An 18,672-nucleotide genomic window follows, 5' to 3' on the forward strand; every position below is an offset into this window, starting at 1 on the left:
CCTCCCTCCCCGCCTCCTAACCCTCAAATTCATCTGTAATTGGTTTTGTATTTTGGAAAGGTAGGAATCTGATTTTTTTATTCCCACCTCCCCTCTGTCTCTCAAGTGGAGAGCTGATTACTTTTAACATAGCATTTGAAGCTTTTGTGTTGTGTCTGTTTTTGTAATGGAGGTTTGACAGATCTTTAAGTGCAGAAGTGCATTATCCTGCAGGGTGACTTCATAAAGTACCTTGATTAATATACTGTGTTTACTTTGGGGGAATTTGAAAATATGATGTTTTTTGTTATGAAAAAAAGTTTTTGAAAGGATTTTCTTTGAACCCTAAAAAAATTGTAACTTTCTAAATCATAGAGATTAGGAAACATTTTGTTGTATAGTTCATTCTCTGTGACTTTATTTTATTTAAAAAATTGTTCTAGAGAATCTATTTTTATTTCATCTCTTTTCACATTTTTTAGTTTATTTTTAACCAGAACTTAACAAATAAAAATGGTACATACTAATGGGGTGCTGTGTTATGTTTCCATACAGCATGCTCCATTACTTTTAAAGAAAAATATATGATTTACTTTCACTTTACACATTTTGAATGAATAAATGATTATTTTGTTATTTATGGGGCTCATTATGTTAGAAAACAGCTTTAATATACAGAGCCATCATTTATTCTTTTTGTTAGCTTTATAGTAGGAATTTTGAGAAAGGTGGTTCATATTACGTTTGAGTTTGTTTATAGGGACAAAGTCCTGATAAAAATCTCTGATCATGCTTGTCACTATTTTGTTTTGGACCTAATTTATTTTTCTTATTAGTGAGAGCATGGAAATATGTTTGCATTTAATCTTAGGATTTTGGTGGCTGGGCCCTGTGGCACAACACACCTGTAAGCCTGGTGGATTGGGAGGCTGTGACAGGAGGATGGCAAATTGAGAGTCAGTCTCAGCACTTAGTGAAGCCCTAAGCAACTTGGTGAGACCCTGTCTCAAAATAAAAAGTAAAAAGGACTGGGGATGGGTTTTGTTAAGCACCCTGGGTTCAATTCCCAGTAACTGCCTTCCACAAAATAAACTAACAAAAATCTTAGATAATGAGTCGTAAAGAAAATATTATATTTCTACCCTAAATTTTATCTTAATAAGAAAGAGTCCTTTGAAAAGTGATTGTAATGGGATTTTCAGTATTAATAGTCCCTGTTAGTGGTATTGGAAAAGTTCAGCTCCCTGTATCCATTGAGGAAATGACTGGTTAGTCATGACCTAGTTAGTCATTCCTTTGTGCATGGTGATTAAAGGTGTTATCTTTGAACTTTGGTATAAAGTCTGAGAGAAGCAAATGTTTCATTTTAACAGTGAAACTTCTGTGTTTGCAGTTGATGGAGGTATATTACCCAGCCTCTGTGTTTTTCTTGATCAGGGTTTTCATGGAGAAACTGCTCCTTCTCTGCCTGGTGCTGAACGTTGCTGGTTTTCTCAGGCACATTGCCTGTATCTGCAGTAGCCATTAATGATGTGCCTCCCACTGGGTATGAGGACTGCAGGGGGAGCTGTGGTATTGTCAAGGATGGTTGTCCATTGATCTGAAGGCTTAGCTTCATTGTTGTTGTGTGTGGGATTTGAACCTGGGCCCTTTACCACCGGGCCATATCCCCAGCCTTTTTGATGATGATGATGATGATGATAACTCTTTTTATTTTGAGACTGAGATTCACTAAGTTGCTGAGGGTCTTGCTGAGTTGCCGAGGTTGGCCTCAAACTTGCCATTCTCTTGCCTCAACCTCCAGTGTCAATGGGTTACAAGCATATGTCACAGTGCCCAGCTCAGGTTTGGTTTAATAAGACAAATATTATGGAATAAAATGTGAATTTTTATATGCATTTAAAAAACAGAATCAAGGGCTGGGGTTGTGGCTCAGTGGTAGAGCGCTTGCCTAGCATATGTGAGGCACTGGGTTTACTCCTCAGCACTGTATAAAAATAAATAAAATAAATTTATTGTGTCCATCTACAACTAAGTGTGTGTGTGTGTGTGTGTGTGTGTGTGTGTATAAATAAATAAATAAATAACAGAATCAAGATACTCCAACAGACTTCAAAGACATTTTGTCCTGGGGGAGGTGAAGAGGGTTGTACAACCTAGAATGTACTCTATTTTACTACTTGTGCATTTGAGAAGATAAGCATGGACTATATTGCAGGCTGGACTATAGTTTTGTTAATGTTATTGGTGACAGTTCTGTAGTTGTAACATTTTCAAAGATTGCATATCTTAACAATGGTATGTAATGTTTCCTATAATAGCTCTTCTGCAGGAGGTCTTTTAAAATTAGAGACAGGAAAAATATCCTGCTGTCTTATATTTTTCAAGGAAAGATTAGTGTGATCAATTTTGTGAATAACTATTTTTTTTGTTGTTGTTGTTCATGCAAAGTTATTTCTCTTCTTCTTTTTACTCTTGACTCGTCAATTCTAAGATGCTGAAAAAACTGAGCCTTCTGGTCGTTTTCCATTATCCTGTCTCACTGAATTTAATAGGCTTACTTCTTTGCTCCCCCTTGCAAATATTTGCAAATTCATTACAGTGTTTACTTTTCTTGTAGTTTAACTTAAAAAAGATTTGGATAAGACGTGCGTGGAATGCTGAGAAAAAAATATTTGAACTTGGAGATAGGAGATGGAAACTTTGGGTCTTGATATCCAACTGCAATTTGATTTTGAAAAGAATTACTATTTGATTTTTGAGCCTTAATTTTTTTAGCTGTTAGTGATGATCTCCAGCATCTTTGCAGTCTCTTAAATGATTTTGATGGCAGATTATTATGTTATATTCTTTCATGTTCTAAAAGGTGGTGTTATCTTGTGAAGAACCTTAATTTTGTAGAACATATAGGTTTTTGTTGCTTTCAAACAGACAGGGAACAGTAGGTCAGGCAAATGTGGCATCTGCTTAGCACCTCCTTCAGTTGTCACTAGAGCAGTAAGTGTACTTTTGGCAGCTGTCATGTCAATGATTAGTATGAAAGACTAATATAAAAGACTGTCAAAGAACAGCTCTCCAAACAAGAGTTGACTAGAGTTCATAGGGCAACTGAGGATCTCATACCAGAATACATTTTCTTCACGTACATTTTCCACATTGCAATTTAAAATGCAGGCCTGCTTTGTAGGAGGATTCCTAAGAGATGATCAGTCATAATTTTATATTTTGACATTTTTTTCTGAGTCAAAAGACCATGTTAAGCAGAGTCAAAACATAAATAGCCTAAAGCGTATTCTGTAGATGCTTGTAATGATGACTTAATAATCATGTATACATCCATGGTGATACAAATATCTTTAACATGTGGAGACTGCCTATTTTTGAAAACTTATAGTTGCAAAATTCTTAACTTTGGGGAACAAAGTTATGTAATTTGCACTAATAGAGGTGTATAACCAGACCAAATCTTGGGCTGCTTCCCCTGCCTCCACTGCTATTGGCAGTAAGCCACTTCTTTTTAATTGAGAGACCTTAAAATAAGCATACCTTTTAAACTCTGGATTTATTAAAGAATAGCTTTGAGGCCAGGCACAATGGGCACCCTCCTGTAATCCCAGCTACTTGGGAGGCTGAGGCAAGAGGATCATGAGTTCCAGGTCAGTCTGGACAACATAATGAGACCCTGTCTCAAAAGAAAATAAAAAGGACTGGTAGAACACCCCTGGGTTCAATTCCCTTCACCTCAAAAATAAATAAGATATAAATAATAACTAAATTGATTAAAATTTTTTTAAAAAGAACAGTTTTGAGGAGAAGGTTTACTGTGTCTCACTCAGCATTCTCCTTGAGAATGCACAGGAAAAATTTCTTTCTGGTAATAGAAATAGTTGTGGCTTTCTTGTTATTTGTGTATGCTCATTAAAAGGAATCCCCTCCTCCTTGAGGCTGCCAGAATTCTCACAGCATCTGTGATCTACATCTGCCCACAGTGAAAGACCTCATGGTGTCTTCTTGGGTATTTTGAATACTGTCTTTGGCTTCATGTTATTTTTGAAATTAATTTTTCCACTCCTGACCTAGATTATTATTAAAAAATAATCCCATGTTATGAAAATTTGCAGTTGTATAGTACAGTAGTAGAAAGTAATGAAAACCTTTCAGTCTACAAACTCAGTTCATGTAATTTGCAGACAGTTAATTTATTCTTCCTCTCTTCCCCCCCTCTACCCCCTCTTCCTCCCTCCCTCCCTCCCACCTTCCCTCTCTCCTCCCTCCCTCCCTTTCTTCCAGGGATTAAACCCAAGAGCACTTAACCACTGAGTCACATCCCTAACCCTTTATATTTTTGCTTTTTTTTTGGAGACAGGGTCTCCCTAGATCTGAGGCCGGCTTCCAAGCAACCTGGGATCCTCCTTCCCCAGTCTCCTGAGCTGCTGGGATTATAGGCATGCACCATGGCACCTGGCTTAATTTATTCTTTTGGATTTTGAGAGGGAGAGTTTTGGTTGTAGACAGGATGCTTTCTAATGCCCACTGCTTCTTTTTATATATTGCTGGATTAATTTTGTAATCTATTGCTAAGGATTTTGTGCTTGTGTTCACAAGGGACCAACTAACCATCAGGTTTGTGCTGTCCATTTAAAATAAAGGATTCCCTCCTAGTTCTCAAAAGAGTTCATATAAAATTGGTATTAGTTCTTTGTAACAACAAAGCCATCTTACCTGGAGCTTTCTTGGTGAAAAAGTTTTAAGTTACAAGTGTATATTTAAAAATAGGCAGGGGTCATTCAGATTTTCTATATCATCACCTACCTACTGGTTTTAGTAATTTCTGCCTTCCAAGGAATTGGAAGTTGTCAAATTTTATCAGCATTTAAGTTGTCAAATTTTATCAGCATAAAGTTGCATATTGTGTCCCATTAGTATTCTTCTAACATCTAATTTGTACTGATGTCCGTATTGAATTCTTAATGTTACAGTTTGTGAGTTTTCTTCTTTCTTAATTAGTTTAGCAAAGGGGCTTATCAATTTTCAAGGCCCCAGCTTTTGGCTTGTTTATGTTTTTTTTTTTTTTTTTTTTAGGGACAGAGTCTAATGGAGTTNTTTTTTTTTTTTTTTTTTTGGTACTGGGAATTGAACACAGGATGTTTTACCACTAAACTACATCCCCAGTCTTTTTAATTTTGTTATAAAATAAAACAGGGTCTCACTAGCTTGCTGAAGCTATCCTTGAACTTGTGATCCTCCTGCCTCAGCCTCTTGATTCACTGGGCTTATAGGCCTGAGCCACTGCACCCAACTTGTTTGATATCCTTTATTTATTCATTTTGTTTGGTTTATTTCCCACTTAAGCTTATTATTTTTCTGTTTCTACTTACTTTTGTTTATTTTGCTTGTCTTTGGGGGGGTGCTAGATAATTTCCCCCTTTTTTAATATAGAGCTACAAATTTCCTATCCGACTTTAGCTTCAATCCATAAATTATGATATATAGAGATTTTATTGTCAGTTCAAAATGTTTCTAATCCCTTATGAGTTATTTTACTGATGGGTTATTTAGAAGTAAATTCTTTATTTTTCAAATATCCAAACACTTGTATCTTTACCCAGCCTTTTTATTATCAAAGTATAATTTGATTCTGTGGTCCAGGAACTTACACTGTTTTTTTCCTACCTTTCAAAATTTATTGATACTTGCTTTATGGCCTAGTGTATGATTTATTTTGGTGAATGTTCAATTGAGAACAAGATGGCATCTCTTGCCAGGCTGAGTTATGGGAGTGATATAGGCTTTGCTTGTGCTTTTTATGTGGAAGGGGTTCTCTGGTGCCCCCTCCCAGGTGTAATTGATTGCAAAGTCTGAATAGAACAACAGGAAGGTGTCTGTAGTTTCTGAAAGGAAGGTTGCTAATTGGTTCCTTTCTCAAATTGTCAACTCACTAGCATGCTTTGGGTGGCTCAAAAAATGATGGAAATCTGATTTCTTACTAAAATTAAATTTTCCAGCATTAGGTTTTTTTGTGTAACATATACAGATTCTGGAGATGATAATTTCACTGTCTGATGAACTCAGACAGTTTCGTGAAATGACTGACGATTTATCCACAGCACATTTTCCTATGAAAACAAATACTAAAATTTGATGCCTTGAGCCTGTTCTGTCTTGTCTTAACATTTTATAGCTGGAGGGAGGCTTGTGGTTTGAAACACCCTGGCATAGTTAGGACCCAAGTTATCATCGTGTTCTCTTACAGAATTTAGACCAGCCATGGACTCTACCAAATCAATACAACCACTTGGCAACATGAATTAGGTTTTGTTTTATGAGACTATTGACCAACCACATTTCACTCGTCTCTAGATGTTGGATTTTAAACAACAGACACAAAACACTTTCCTTGTAGTGGATTGTGATAGATTTAAGATCATGTCAAATCATACAATAACCAAAATTAACAATTAACAATTAATCAAATCTTATTTAGCACACATTAGGATGAAAAAAAGACAAATAGAAGCACTTCTGTGAAAACTGAATTTCAGGGCTGGGGTTATAGCTCAGTGGCACAGCACTTGCCTAGCCTGTGTGAGACACTGGGTTGGATTCTCAACACTGCACCAAAAAAAAAAAAAAAAAAAAAAAAAGTCATTCTATCCATCTACAACTACAAACATTTTTTTTTAAAATTGAATTTCAATTAGTCTTTGAATTATTTAACTGCATAGTTGAAAGTCTTAAAATATTTCCTATATTTTGGGGAAAATTTGGTCACCTAAAATTTTCTTTGGCTTTTGATGTAGTTGCATATATTTTCCAGGCTCAGAAGTTCTCAGTTTCAACAGTCTAGGATTTCTACATCTGCATATTTATTTATCCAGAAGGGCATGATTTCTAAAAGATGTGCTAAAAGATTCAAACTGGTACAGCTGTCAGAAGTATCTTATATCTCACAAAAGTATTTGTAATATAACTATAGTTTTTGTTCTGAGATATTCCATCAGTAATAACTTATCTTAGGTCAGGATATAGCCCTAAGAAATTAACTTTATTGATCATTTTAAGGAGCACACTAAAATTCTTTATAAATTACTCTTTTAGTTCTTATTCAGGCTATAAAACCTATTAATATTCTCCAAAAATGCATATTGGACAGCCTCTAGTTCTGATAGGAGGAGGGGTTAGGGGGATTCTTGGATGTGGTTTTTATTGGAAGGATTTTTCCTTCTTTCCCCCATCCTTTTAAATTTAATCTGTCCCTGGGGATGGATCTCAGGGAGTACATAGCAGCCAGGAGTGAAGCACAATGACCTAGCTACTTGGACTGCTGTCAGATTACTTTCCGGCTTCTCTAGGAGTTGTTCACTACATAATAATGTTAATTTGTTGTGTGTAACTTCCTTAGTGCATTTTTAATTAAGTGGAAACTTTTTGGGCACTTTCTTGTTAGATTAGTTTATTGTGGCAAACCCTTCTATGTTAAGTTATAATATTTAGAGATGTTTAGCTTCCATTTTACATGTTGAATACATGAGATTCTCATAATGATTTTGAAATAGCTTTATATCTTCAAAAAAATAGACTGTTGTCAGCATTTTAAGGATTGTGTATGAGGATAATTCGAGAATTTTGCCTGATGTGAAAAACCAGGATGTTGCATTAAATATGGCAAGCTATTTCTGAAATTTATGTACTCATGAAATTTTGGATTTTGAAATTGTCACCTTCAGGTAATAAAAGAGAAAAGACAAGGGCTGGGGATGTGGCTCAAGCGGTAGCGCGCTGGCATGCGTGCGGCCTGGGTTTGATCCTCAGCACCACATACAAACAAAGATGTTGTGTCCGCCGAAAACTAAAAAATAAATATTAAAAAAATTCTCTCTCTCTCTCTTTCTCTTTAAAAAAAAATAAAAGACAAGACAAGCATAGAAATGGTTCTATTCTGCTGGGCAATAAAAACTGTTTACTTGAGTTTGCAATTGATATCACCTTAATGGAGAATACTCAGGAATAGGTAACAATGAGCCATACTTATTGTAAGCTGATCAGTAGCATTAGGACAAATGGAAGCATGTCATTTTAAGGTGGGTAGGTACTTGGTCCAAATTTCTGTGCTTTCATTGCTCATCTGTTAGGACACATTTCAGGATTGAAGAGAAGTTTGCTGCTTTTTCTAAAGTACTACTATGTCATTGCAGCCTGTGGAAAGATTTAGGATGTGGGTATTAGGTGGCTGATAATATGACTATTTTTCTAGTCTATGAAAATATTCAGAAGTGATATTTATGAAGTATCAGAATCTTTAGACATTTTATTTGCTGTTAAATGTACAGGTTTTCTGAGGCATGTTTATATGTATTTGAAGCACTATGTAATTTCATTAAATATTCAAGAGCCTAAACTTGAGAGTGTTTTCTAAAAATTGTTTTATTATAAGTTCTTCACTGAGAAAAATGGAGAAGGAAGGGCTTTTACTTTACACTTTTCTTACCTATAGATCTATTCTACATACTACTCAGTGTTGAAATGCCTAGGATCTAATGCAGCAGACATATTATACTTGGTCTTTGATCCAGAAAGCATTGCAAGGGTCTTGTGTTGTTTCATGGCTAACATTGTTGAACTTCCCATTTCAGATTTTAGGTGCCACAAGGGCCTGTGCCCCAGTAAATGATAGTGCACATGGTTGGAGGGATTAGAAGGTGTGTGTGTGTGTGTGTGTGTGTGTGTGTGTTGGGTTGAAAACTTTTGTCACAAGTCAGATTCTCAAACAGGAGAGGGTTTCACAACAGGGTTGGAAGCATTGTGTTCTGGTAACAGTGTATGTAGGATTGGGAATACAGCGAGGGAAGGCTGGGGTAGAAAGAAAATCTTAAAGGCTTCAAAGTACTCATAAACCATCGTGTATAGACATTTTTATTTTTATTAGTTAAAAAAGCACAGCAATCTCTCTTGTTGTTGTGTTCAGACTTGCTTAATTTAAATGAACTTCGATCCCTTTCCAAAATATGAGGTGATAGTTCTTTTTTGTGTTTAAGCAGTCTGGAAGGACTGATTGACCTGGGGTCTTATAAGGATTGCCATGCCTTCCCAGAGGTGGTTTGCACAGCATTGTTTTTATGTTGTCTGTCATGGCCAGCCTGAGGAAGTGAGAAGATGCTGCAGAAGACATTAGAACATACAGCCCTTCCCAAGGCCTGGGGAGTGCAGGCAGGAGCAGGCTCACGCCTGCATGCCCATAGCAGCTGCTCTCCTTAGATGTGGTTTGTGCTCTCCAGTTTGCAGGAACCCACCCATCCTGCCCCTTTCATTTTCTCCTTTGGCTCCTATAGGATTATGAGCTTGTGACTCTGGGGCCGAGGTATTTACTTATGCTTCTTAGAATGATGGAATAACCCACCCACCACACTGTATGAAGTGGCATAGATGGTGTGATTTTTGTGCTCTCAAAGGATAGTATAATATTAAGAGTACAGGGCTCCCCTTTACTTCACAGGGGAAGGGACCAGGACAATTCATTGCCCAAGCTCACCCAACTCATTAGTGGTAGGGTGGAAGCTAGAGTTGATTCCCAGTCCTCAGAAAAGTGGGGAAGTTCTGGCAACAGGGGACTGTGAGACAGTGTGGTTGAGAAGTCCCTGGCGGGTCTGTGTTCAGGGAGAATATAAAGAGGTGATACTGGCCTTCGCTAAACAAAGGGTAGAGAAGAGTTATTGTTTTTGGAAATCATTAACTCTGCTCTCATCTAAGAGTAAAAATAGTCATAGCTGAAAGCTTGAGGAAATCAAATGGCATGTGTTGATGATTAAGATATTTTAGGCAAAAATCCATGAGGTGCTAATTGATTATCTATATAGAGTCTTAAGGCTAGAAGGAATTCCACCAAATTCCAATCTAGAGAATTTTATGCTTAGTACTACATTTATTTGCTACCTGAGCATATAGGATTTTTTTTTTTAATCACAAGTGCACTCACAAGATAGTAGAATTAGTCCACATCAAGCAAATACTGCTTAGCTCAACTAGAGAATTTGCCTGCATACACAGAAACTTGTTATTCATTTATAATCCTAGGTTAGGTGGTGGAACTCTTAAGGCTGGTTGCCCATTAGCCTCACCTGCATTTCTAATTAAGTGAGTCTGGGTTGGTGTGGCTGGTAGCTACTTAATAAGCTTCCTAGGTGTTTCCAATGCAGCCAGGATTGAGATCTATCAGTGCATGCCCTCAGTCCCTTTGAAAGAGATTGGAACTTGGTATTCATGTGCTCCTGTGTCCCCGATACCTCCCCAAAAGAGAGAATTTTACAATCTATTACACTAGTCCACACAGGTAAGGAGTAGAGACTTCTTTCTTTTTAAATTCTGGCTCATAATAATAGCAACCAATACTTTTTGAGCAGTGACTAAATGCCATGAATTATTTGAAATACTTTTAAAGATTTTGGTTCATCTAATGCTTTTAACAGCTGTGAGTTAAGTACTCCCGTATTTCTCAGATATGGAAACTAAGGCAGAAAGAGGTCAAGTAATTTGTTCCAGCTGGTCCAGAGCTTGCACCCTTCTTTTGGATTTATTGCTTGTGTTGAATGAGCTAATATTTCCTTTATACTCATGGTTAACGGAAGCCACGTAGCTCATGAAGCTGATTATAGAAGCTCTGGCATTTCTACTGCTTTGGATATTTTTTCCACAGCCTGTCTTTGTCTCTTGGATTATATCATCCAGTAGGCTCTGTGATGTGAGGGAGTTGTTATGGAAAGTATCTCAAGGTCAATTCTCTTATTTTTGTTTTAATTGGCAAATAATAATTATACAGATTTACAGGGTGATGGCCAGTTTTTTAAAATATATTTTATTTTGGTTTTCAATGGACTTTTATTTTATTTATTTATATGTGGTGCTGAGAATCGAACCCAGTGCCTCACACATGCTAGGCAAGTGCTCTACCACTGAGCCACAACCCCAGCCCCTGATGGCCAGTTTTTTGATTCCTGGGTTTAGAATAAACTGGTTATTTAACTAATAAATATATACTTTGACTATAGTATTTCCTGTGGTTCTATGTACTATTTATAGTGATGATAATCAAATTATTTTAAATATTTTTTACTGGGATTAGGAATAGGGCAGCCCATTATATATAATTTAATTTTTTTTCTGGCAAGCTTAGAAATTTACTAGCAAATTTATGATTTTGTTTTTACTAGCAACCTTAAAAGTTTATGAGCCTTAAAAAAACAAGAGCACTGGGGGTGTAGCTCAGTGGCAGAGCACTTGCTTCATATGCAGGAGGCCCGATGTTTAGTCCCTGGCACTGCAAAACAATTCTTTCCCCCACCCAAACAAACAAAACTCTGGTCACAAAAGAGGACTGAAGGGAAATAAGATCGACAGTGCTGTCTCCATTGCTACAAGACAGTGGATGCTGGTACACACTTTTAAAAACAAGCTGATTAGAAATGCTGTTTTAATTGCAGGGAGAAAGTCATAGATCATGATACAGTTTGTATTGTACTGAGTTGAGTTTTTTTCTTTTTATTTATTTATTTATTTATTTTTATTGGTTGTTCAAAACATTACAAAGCTCTTGACATATCATATTTCATACATTAGATTCAAGTGGGTTATGAACTCCCATTTTTACCCCAAATACAGATTGCAGAATCACATCGGTTACACATCCACATTTTTACATAATGCCAATATTAGTAACTGTTGTATTCTGCTACCTTGAGTTGAGTTTTTTCCCACCCTTTAAAAAGGGTGTATATGCATTTGGCAAATGATAATATTAAACATCCTGCTCTCAGCTACACCTTGTACAGGCTGGAGTTGTGCTCTGTGGTTGAGCGCTTGCCTGGCATGCGAGGCAGTGGGTTCAATTCTCAGCACCGCAAATAAATGAATGAATGAATGAATGAATGAATGAATGAATGAATAAATAAATAAATTTCCATTGACAACTAATATGTGCGTATGTATAAAATTAAAAAAAATGTTAACTAGGAAAATATTTAAAACCATATCAGATTCATTTTGTATCATCCTCAGAGCCTGTTTGTTTTCTTGTGTTTATTCCCATTTCTAACTACACTCTTCCAGCGCTGGACGTGGAGTTTCCATTAAGAGAGCTGTTTTTGCCTTGATGCAGTGAGGAACTCCCATTTCCCACTGCACAATTGGGAGCTGTGTGCTTGTGCTGGCAGAGTGCTCTCTGCTGGCAGCTCTGGGTTTTAACAGCAGCGAGAGACCTGTCACCAAAGTACTTAAGTGGGAGTGAACTTAGAGAGAGCTCTGCCTCCTAACCCCAGCCCAGGGGCTTTCTCCTGCCTGGCCCAGTGTGGGAGGAACCTGCCTGAGGTCTGTAGATAGCCTCTGAGGAAGCTGCCCGTCCTTGTCTTGTGTCCCCACAGTGTGGTCAAGCCTGCAGACCTTCGGGCCTCCTCTGCATCACCAAGATCAATATTTGAGCTTATTTTAAAACACAGTGTACTAGGATGATGCAAAATTTATGAGGTGGTTGGGTTGTTTTTCCCCCCAAGATGTGGGATATAGAAAGTTTTTAAACTTTTCTGACATAATAAAGCCAAGATTAATTACTGTGATATAATTGGTATCTAATACATTTTGATTTGTAAAACATTGTTTGAAATAATGAGTAATCGGAGCAGAAGGAAGCTTATGAACTTACCGGAACAGGCACAGACTTTAAAACTTGGAGAGTCAGTAATAGAAGCCAAAGGTTCCATGTTTCTTTACGGGCAAAAAAAGCAACCAGAAAGCACAATAAGCATAATGATTTCACTGGTGTTTGTGTATGTATGTGTTCAATTATCAGTGATGATTTTTTTTCTTTTAAAAGGTTTTTATTTTTTAATTTTTGAATTCTTTTCAGTTATACATGACAGTATAATATATTTTGACATAGCATACGTACATGGAGTATGACTTCCCATTTTTGTGGTTGTACATGATGTGGAGTTATACCAGTCATATACTCATATATGAATATAGGAAAGTTATATTCAATTCATTCTACTGTCTTCCCCATTCCCATTCCCCTCCTTTCCCCCAACTCAGTCCTGTCCAATTCAGTGAATCTCCACTCCCGCCTTTTAAAGTTTTATTGGGTATTTTTAAATCAAAGGTGCCCTCTACCCTGCCAAGTCAGTATATGCATTTGGCAAATGAGAATATCCTGCTCTCGGCCACACTTTGTACAGAAGATTGTTTTGGAAAGTGGTTTAAAAATGCTTTGTGATTTTCCATCTGCAGGAGGTGAACAATATGAAGTTAAAAATTTTTGAGTTTGAGGCCTCAAGCAGCTTTTAAAACATACATTAGAAGACCTGTGGGGCTCCTTTGCACAGGAAGTGAGAGGCTGATGAGTTCCACCCTAAAGCTTTAGATGAGCTGAGCAGAGGGAACACCCTGTTGAATATCAAGTCTCTCATTAACTCACTCTTCCTTTATGTGATTGGCTAGGCCTGTCCTTCAGTCCTCACTGTGGTAACATCTTCATGGATATTTTTTGTCAATCTGGCGGGAGTGCAAACAAAAATGAACATTTTCTGAAGGATACTGATATTTATTTGGGCAAAGCAGAGTGTCGCAAGGGATTATACATGGCATAGTTACCTGTAGGTGTATTCAAAGAGGTTGGGGTAGGGGGAAATTTTTAAAGACAAAAACGACGAAGACTGTATCAATTTTTTGAAATACTTGTCCACAGTGATTAATATCAAGGTCCCTTGTGATTTGAGATGTGGGATTGTAGGGCTATCCCTGGGTGTCCTGTGGGGACCTTGATGTTGCTGGTCACTTAGCTCATCACTCATGGATGGCAGGCACTTAGAAGGAGTATCTTGATGCCCTCCCCACAGACCTGGTCCAGCTCAAAGCATTCTCTTGGGGTGGGGAGGGAGGGTGCCCATCTGCTGCCGGGGCATTGTAGAAGGGTCATTCTCCTTCACAGTCCTCACAGGCTGCCCAAGTAGGCCCCTTGTGAAGTTTAAGCATTCCTGAGGGGTAATGCTCCATTGTTTCTCTTCTTTTCACACGGTTTCCCTTTTACCCTGTTCTTTCTGGAATTGTTGAATTCTTTTCTAACACAGGATGGGGTTGTAGGGAAGGAACAACTTCACTTGAAGAGTGGAATTCTGCTATTTTTAGAATGCACTCTCCTCAACTCTGAAATTGATTTATTTTTGTTGCCATGGGTCTCTGTAGAGTGTGGCATTGCCTAATATCATATTCCTTTAAGTAAGCATCTTCAAGGGCACATTGTTTTTGTTTTGTTTCGTTTCTGTTTTTTTCTTTTTCTTTTTCTTTTTTATGGTTATGGGGATCTGATCTATAGCCCCCTGAATGCTGGGCAAGTGCTCTACCACTGAGCTACACGTCTATCCCTTCAAGGGCACTTTGAATACGTAGTACAGATTTAGAATAAACTAATCAGCATTCTCAAGGTATATCTATTGCTTCTCTGGTATAATACAGCATAAACTTCTTCCGGGTGCCCTCTCATTAGCCTGAAAAGTTTTTCTTCAATTTTGTCAGAGCATTGTGGCTTTTCATTGGGAAGAATAGTTCTTTTTTTTAAATATTTATTTTTTAGTTTTAGGTGGTTACAATATCTTTTATTTTATTTTTACGTGTTGCTGAGGATTGAACCCAGTGTCTCACACATGCTAGGCGAGTACTCTATCATTTGAGCCACAACCTCAGCCGGGGAAGAATAGTTCTTAAAGGCAACTGTTTTAATTATGGTGGACTTATACTTATTAAATAATTTGGGAATGTTTTCCTGATTTCAGTGGTATATGCCCTGGCATGTATCTTTATCATACATTTTATTTTAGATGAGTCTAGAAAGTCTTGATTCAAAGCAAGGTGGCATTATTTCCAAGGCAGAGTTTTTTTAAAGTAAGAAAAAGTAAAAAATAACAATAGTAAAGGAATGTCAGGAATATGACTTAGGCTTATTTACTTGAGGGAGAAGTTGTTTCCTAACATGCCTTGAGCTGAAATTTTGGTGCCAATCCTGTTCCTTGTGTTCCCAGTCAAAAAAAAAAAAAAAAAAGAGACAAGTTTTTGCAGGAATGTCAGGTGACTGTGGGGCAGGTCCCCATGAGAACAGGCTGGAAGCTTTGCATCAAAACAAATACTCATCTCGGCTCCAATGGATTTGTGCTGTCAGTGGTTTGGCATCATAGATTTTTCAGTAGAAATGGGCTCTAGTATTGTATTTCACATATGCTGATTTCATGATAATTAAATCATACGCATAATATACATTACTCAGCTGTGATATGAAAGCTGAAAGTCTTGAACTTAATGAATTCATGGTTCAAATTCCAAGTTGGCTTCAAATATCTTTGCTTTGTGGAGGAAGGCTGTGGGGTGGGGATGCAGGGTTGCTTTGGAAGCCCTGCATGGACCTGAGCAGGTCTAACAAAAAGGTGGGTGGTGATTTCTCTTGCACTCATAGGAACATACTTGTGGCCTCAGTTGTCAAACAAGTTTTATGTTTTCCTTGTCTAGTCTTGTTGACCTGCTATTTATTTTAGCCTTTTGATAAACAGGAAGAGCTGCTGCACTACACTAAGGGAATGTTTTAAGGAACTATTAACAAATTTGAGGGATGAGAGTTTTAACCTGAAAGATTTAACTTAAAAAAAAAAAAAAAGGAGTGGAGAGAATGCAAACCTAAGGCAATAAAGCAATCTTTAAATTTTTAGAATTACAGAAAGGTTTGAGTTTGGGTCTCTTTTCAGACCACAAATTTTGGGTTCACATTAGCTGCTTTTGTTGTTGGCAAATTACCTTGTTTAGGACAGATGTGGCACTTAGTGATGGTATCAAGGTTAGACCTTGGGCTTCAGCCACCGTCACACAGGCCCAAGAAGGGCTTTGCCCTAGTCTACCTCTGGCAGGGATCCTGCCCTCTGCCAGCTCAGTGCAACATGTCACCATGGGGCAGGGAGCAGGGATAGGGTGGGGAGAGGGAAGGAAGGAGGTTGATGTGCTGAGAATAAAGCTCATGTGCTGAGGATGTGCATTGTGTATAGCTTTTAGGTTTGATTCCTGGTCGTTCAAGCATGCCATACATATATTTAACCTCCTCACCTTTGTCCTGAGATTCCCCTGGATTAACATGAAATGATAATTCCTTTATGAAGTGTTCTTTGTCTTCAGTGTTTTCCAAATTTTTCTAATTCTTGTACCACTCGACTGGTATTTAAGTTTTATAAAGGGGTATTGTTAGTGAACTTTCACATACCTATGGCCTGCTTCCCAAAATTGATTTTAAAATCTTGGAGAACAGGAGCATCATTATTGACTTGATTATATTCCCCATATCTCCCTGTATTTATAATGCAGTTACTTTCAGACTGGTGTGTGTGTGTGTGTGTGTGTGTGTGTATATGTGTATGTCAGTGCTGGAGCTGTAACCCAGGGCCTTGTACATGCTAAAGAGGTGCTCCACCACTGAGCTATTCCCCCTGCCCCATGAGTATTGAGTTCTTAATTGACCAGTGCTGTGTACATGCCATCCTATTATTTCCGGTTGTTGTTCAGGGCATAGTAAGTGCTATAGAAATGTGTTCTGTCATTAGTAGCCTCTGTGTGGCTCTTCTGTATGTTTGTCTATTCTTGCTAGGAGGCATCTTTCCAGTCATGTGGATGGGCCTCAGCCCCTGCTCCCTACTGTGCTATTCCATTTTGGCAGCACCCAACTCTTAGGTTTGGAGAGCTGTTCCAGGCAGGTGGTATGTACATAGCTTAGAATTCTGCTGTTGCAAGGACATGGATGTTTAATAGAATGTTAAAGGGAAAGTTAGGGTAGTTTTAATTTTGTTTTTTGAGTTGTTTTCAGGATTAAATCATGTGTTGGTAGGAATTTTGTCTTTTTTTTTTTTTTTGGTATTGGAGATTGAATCCAGTGGTGCTTAACCACTGAGACATATCCCTAGTCCCTTTTATTTTTTATTTTAGGCAGAGTCTTGCTAAGTTGCTTAGAGCCTTGCTAAGTTTTGAGGCTAGCCTCAAACCTGTAATCCTCCTGCCTCAGCCTTCTGAGCCAGGAAATCAGAAGTCCAAATTTTCTTCTTCTTAATTACAGATGTGTGCCATTGCACCTGGCTGGAATTCTTATGTTATTAATCCTTAGGGGAAAAGCTGGCTGGAGCGTGTTTAATTTTCACACTGTAGCATCATAGAGTGGTAGAACAATATAAGGATATCAGAGATAATCCAATCCCTTCATTTTTACACAAAAGACTTTGAGTGCCCAGAGAGGAAATGACTTGTGCAATGTCATTAATCATGTAGACTCATTTTATTACTTTTTTTTTGTGGCTACTGATAGGAAAGCCGCCCACAAGATGTCCTTGTCATCAAAGCCCGAGTTTCTTGTTGCATCCACTCCTTGTGTTTGTGAAGCTTCACAAACTAGTTTTGCTCCTCTTTTGTCCCCTCCCCATCTGATAATTTTATAGTTACAAGTTTTATTGTTGTCTGAGGTAGTCCATTTCCCTAATTACTAGTTGTGTAATTATATTTTTCTTGAGTTCCCATATAGCTGATTTGTTTCTTCTTTGCTTCCATGCAGGGATTTTATCAGAAACTTTATTTTTTAGTATCCTGTGGAATTTTAATAGTGCAGGCGAGTTGTGTTTGTGCTCTCAGTGTTTTCTGTTTGACTGCTTAGATTGTGTTGCTTCCTGTCTTTTTTCTGAGACACTACATACCATAATTTCTTTGAAGGAATACATTGAAGGTGTTGGTAACTGAATTTCAACTAGCTTATGAGGGAAAATTTTATAGGAACAGACAACTAGTCATGTCATTAAGGAGTTAGGAATTCAACATGTATAAACTTTATGTAGATTTTGTAAGGTAAAAAAATCCTCATTTCAAATGACTGTCCTATTGGAATCTGACCAGGTGGGACCAGAAAAAGTTTGAGTCACATTAAGTCTTTCAAGAGTATCTAAGTGCCAACGAATCTGGAAACAAATAATTAGTAAAGGAATACGAATTGATCTTTGGCTTGAGATAACCAGTAACATCTACCAGTGAATGCTGTGGGGTGCGTGGGCCTTGTTTAAGATAAAGAGTCCCTGCTGTTCCATATGCTAGACTGGAGACTCCAGAGGCTGGGGATCATAGCTGCTGTGAGCCCTCATCCAGTCCAGCAACTGCTGTACCATGGATGTTCCATAAATATTTGCTGAATGAGTGAATGTTGTTACCTACAGACTTGTCATGGTGACAAATTGTAAAATGTGCAAAATTTTAAGACATTATTTGAAATGCTGTGGAGAGATTAGGCATGAGATAAAGTGCGATTGAAGACTGATGTCAGAAGAGAGAGAGAGAGAGGTGTGCCGGAATTGGAATGTGTGAGAGTCCTGCAAGTGAATAGTAAGGATGGCTTTCCAGGAGGTATAACCAGCAAGTGGACTTGAGAAACAGGGAAAGCCCATGGACCAAGTGAGTAGCTCATGTCTTGGTGTATACATATGGATGTACACACCCATTGAAACTTTATCACTCTGCCCTTGCTGAAAATCTGTCCTCAAAGCTGATGCATGCTCCTTGCCTATAAGATATCTAAGGTAATCAGATTCCAGAGCTCCCTCTGGTCTTAGGCAAATCTTTTGAAGATACCATCATGGATTCCTCCCTTGA

At 37.8% G+C, this 18,672-nt stretch overlaps 1 protein-coding gene across 1 annotated transcript in view; it reads left to right on the forward strand.

The window, feature by feature from the left end:
• The window catches only part of Pard3 (par-3 family cell polarity regulator), a 626,126-nt gene that overhangs the window by 45,650 nt on the left and 561,804 nt on the right, over nucleotides 1-18,672 (forward strand). The gene's annotated exons all lie outside the window — the stretch shown is intronic.

Source organism: Marmota marmota, unplaced genomic scaffold (assembly GCF_001458135.2).
Source record: "Marmota marmota marmota unplaced genomic scaffold, marMar, whole genome shotgun sequence".
Lineage (NCBI taxonomy): Eukaryota > Metazoa > Chordata > Mammalia > Rodentia > Sciuridae > Marmota > Marmota marmota.